The sequence below is a fragment of the Aegilops tauschii genome, chromosome 4, assembly GCF_002575655.3.
Source record: "Aegilops tauschii subsp. strangulata cultivar AL8/78 chromosome 4, Aet v6.0, whole genome shotgun sequence".
Classification (NCBI taxonomy): domain Eukaryota; kingdom Viridiplantae; phylum Streptophyta; class Magnoliopsida; order Poales; family Poaceae; genus Aegilops; species Aegilops tauschii.
In genome coordinates, this window is record NC_053038.3 from 265,279,421 (window position 1) to 265,283,788 (window position 4,368).

Consider the following 4,368-nt stretch of genomic DNA (forward strand, 5'->3'; position numbering starts at 1 on the left):
TGGAAAACATGCTTCTATGGTTCAAACCCAGTTAGAACAAGTTGCTAAATCACAAAGAGAGTTGCTTGATGAAATGAATCATAATATACATGACTTTGCTGTTAGAGTTGCAACTAGAGGAGGTAAAATGACTCAAGAACCACTTTATCCTGAGGGACACCCAAAAAGAATTGAACAAGATTCACAAAGAGTTAACACAGATGCACCTAGTCCATCTAGAAAGAAAAAGAAAAATAAAAATGATACGACTTTGCATACTTCTAGTGAACCTGAAACAGAAAAACCTCCTGTTAATGAGAATGAAACTTCTATCTCTGATCCTGAAACTCAGTCTGTTAATGAAAACTCACCTAGTGATAATGAAAAAGATAATGATGAGGTTCATGAAGACACTTAACCAAATAATAATGAACCAGACAATGATGTTGAGATAGAACCACCTGTTGATCTTGCTAACCCACAACCTAAGAATAAAAGATATGACAAAAGAGACTTCATTCCTAGAAAACATAGTAAAGAAAGAGAACCGTGGGTTCAAAAACCTGTGCCTTTTCCACCCAAGTCAACTAAAAAGAAAGATGATGAAGAATTTGAAAGCTTTGCTGAAATGCCGAGGCCAGTCTTTTTGCGTACTCGCTTGACTGATATCTTGAAAATGCCTCCTTATGCAAAGTATATGAAAGACATCATCACTAATAAGAGAAAAATACCGGAAGATGAAATCTCCACTATGCTTGCTAATTATACTTTTAAAGATGGAGTACCTAAAAAACTTGGAGATCCGGCAATACCAACTATATCTTGCTCCGTTAAAAAGAATTATGTGAAAACTACTTTGTGTGATTTAGGAGTTGGTGTTAGTGTTATGCATTTCTCTTTATATAAAAGACTTGATTTGAATAAACTCACACCTACTGAAATATCTTTGCAAATGGCTGACAAATCAACTGCCATACCTATCGGTATTTGTGAGGATGTGCCCGTTGTTGTTGCTAATCTTACTGTTTTGACTAACTTTGTTATACTTGAGATGCCTGAGGACGACAATATGTCGATTATCCTTGGTACGCCCTTCTTGAATACTACAGGGGCTGTTATTGATTGCAATAAAAGCAAGGTCACTTTTCATATCAATGGTAATGAGCATACGGTGCACTTTCTGAAGAAACAATTCCAAGTGAATGGTATTAATGTTATTGAAAAATCTCCGACAAACACTATTGGAAGTTTTCAAATACCTCTACCTAATGTCAAAAAGAAATATGAAATGCTTATTGTTGGGGACATTCATATCCCCCTTGAGGTAACTTAGTGATTTACGAAAGTTCTTCGGTTTCACGCTAATCGAAAGTGGTGTTAATAAGACTTGATCAACCTTATTAACGGATCATTTTTGAGAGGTATGAAGTTGATGAATTTAGTAAGCACTACCTTCTGTCCCTACTTTTTGTTTTCTATTTTTACTAGTTAAAATAAATAAAATGCTATACTTTGTCTGTTTTCTGAATTTCCCGCGCAATAAAAAATGACCCAAAAATAAAAGTTCTCAGAATGCCCTGAAAATTTAACATGATTTTTTCTGAATATTTCTGAATTTCTGGTGAAAATAATATCAGAGGGAGGTGCACCAGGTGGGCACAACCCACCTGGGCGCGCCAGGACCCCCAGGCGCGCCCTGGTGGGTTGGGGTCCCCACGTGTGCCCCCTGACTTGTCTCTTCATCCCACATCATCACTTACCTCCAGAAAAAAATCTCCATTCACTACAGGAATCAGGCACTTTGCCGTCTGCCATGGCTGACGGCAAAGGCATGCCTGGCGGACGGGAAAGGCCTTTGTTGTCAGCCAGCAGACGGCAACAGGTCCGACTGAATAGGCTACGGCGAAGGGCTCTTTGCCGTCTGCTGGCAGACAGCAAAGATGAAACATCCTTTGTCGTCTGCCAGCAGACGACACAGAGCCTGGACGGCACACGTGGCAGGTCAGGTCCATTAGGGGGTCAACGGCATGCTTTGCCATACGCTGGCCGATGGCAAAGACCATTGCACCTTTGTCGTCTACCAGCGGACGACAAAGTAAACAAATAGGCCCGCCCCCAGGTGGTGCCACGTGGCATGCTATGCCGTCCGCTGGCGGACGACAAAGGTGCAGCGGTCGTTGCCGTCCGCCAGCAGATGGCAAAGTAACCAAATCGGCCAGCCAGTGCCCCAGGTTGCACAGGTAGCTGCCATGTGGCAGCTTTGCGGTCTGCTGGCTGATGGCAAAGCTCTTTGCCATCTGCCAGCAAGCAGCAAAGAGCGTGCATAGCCCCTATTTTTTCTGTTTTTTCTTAAATTCATTCAATTTCACAGAATCTCACGTATATATTCTGTTACCCTGGGCCGTATATAGGGAGCGATCGGAAAATTCCCAAATTGAGCCCAACAGCCTGAACGGTACCACTCGAGAAAAAAAGGACACCCAGCACCAGCCCTTCCCTTACCTCCCGCACCCACGCCCCCCACCGTCGCCGCCTCCTTCCACCGCGCCGGCGGCATCCCTGCCCTGCGCGCCGCCCCCTCCTTCCCTCGCGCCGGTGACCTCCATGCCCCGCGCGCCGCCCCTCCCAGCGCGGCGCCCACTCCATGCCCCGCGCGCCGCCCATCCCAGCGCGCCGCCCCCTCCTTCCCCCGCGCCGGCGGCATCCCTACCCTACGCGCCGCCCCCCTCCTTCCCCCGCGTCGGCGACCTCCCTGCCCCGCACGCTGCCCCTCCCCCTTACCCCGCGTCGAGCGCCTCTCTGCACTGTGCGTCACCCTCCTCCTTCCCCCGCGCCGTCCACCTCCCTCCACCGCGCACCGCCACCCTCCTTCCCCGCGCCGACCGCCTCTCTGCACCGCACGCCAGCCACTTCCCTCCCCCGCGCACCGCACTCCTCCTTCCCCAACGCCCGCCACCTACCTCCATCGTGCACTCCCGACTTACTCGTTCATCCCGCTGTCATATCTCGGGCGCCGCCCTCAGGCAACCGGTGATGCTCCTCCCGCCACCACTCTGCCTCCTTCCCGATGGAGCTACGCCGCCGCCGCATGCAGGAAGTCCATCGCCTCCACCCCAGGCCGTTCAATGCCATCGTCGTGGACGTGCCCCGCTTTAACACCATGGATTGCGATTGAGCGGCAAACAATGGAGCCTGCAGAAGGAGCCGCGGGGTCGAGGACCTCCAGTTCGCCAGTCCAACAAAAGGTTGTAGAAAGTTGAGACTAGTTTGCATTAAGGTTAGCCCATTTGTTTATTCATCAGTACAAGTTATTTAGTTCCACTTAGATTATGTTCACTACATTGCGTCTTATTTCCAATGACAACAAATTTTACACATATAACAACTCCACATTTTTTATATGACACAACACTTTGGGTTGGCTAAATTTAGGTGAATGCTCTCTTCTGACTTCAACTGTAACTAAGAATCTTGCTAATAGGTTGCATTTTGAATCGAGAGTGCTGCTAATTGCCAGTGTCGTTGCTTGTTTTCTCGATAAGGAAAAAATAGCTATTGTTGTTCTGAAGTTTCAGGAATTTCAACGAACTGTTTTAGGAAGAATTAGCTTATTGAGCTACTGTAGATGGCTGGCATTTGTGCCTTGAAGGTGTGTGTGCATTTCATAGTTCACCAATATTATATGATTTCACTCACTTCTGTTACCATGTTATTTCTAGCATAGCATGTCTAAAAATGCAGAAGTAGTGCCAAAAAAAATGTCATTGTGTTATGCATATAAAAGATTTATAAAAATGCACAAACTGTTGTGTTTTTTGGTAACTCACGGCTGTGTGTAGCTCTTGTATGTCTTCGAATACTTATGCATACTGTTGTTTGGTACATATCTTCAGTACAAGTTTGGAAGGCCAGGAAGTTCTACCGCTGGCATACACCAAGTTCAGAGATGTTGCATGGAGTGAGCTGACACCGCCGTAAAAAATGGTTTATTAGCATACTGTTGTTTGGTACTTATGTCTCCAATCCTTTTGAGGATTACAACCGTTATGTTGTCCGAGTCATCCCATGTTTCTAGATAGTCGAATACATTTGAAAATCCCTTCTTCCCCTTCCCGATGTCCCTTTGGGTCAGTTTAACCACACTAATCGGTATGTTGGGGTACTCCATTACCTCGACATATATGTTGGAGCTATTACTATGACCCTAGGCATCTTAGAGAACCACCTAGTAATACAACCATGTTTTGTGTTCACAATGTGATGATTCTGGCCATCATTCTCGAAAGCATCCCGTGATGCCATTTAGTAGTAGGTATTCTACTCCTGGGTTCTTGACCCAAGATTCACTCTACTCATTCATGTTGATAGTGTTTGCTAGTTCCTTTAGGA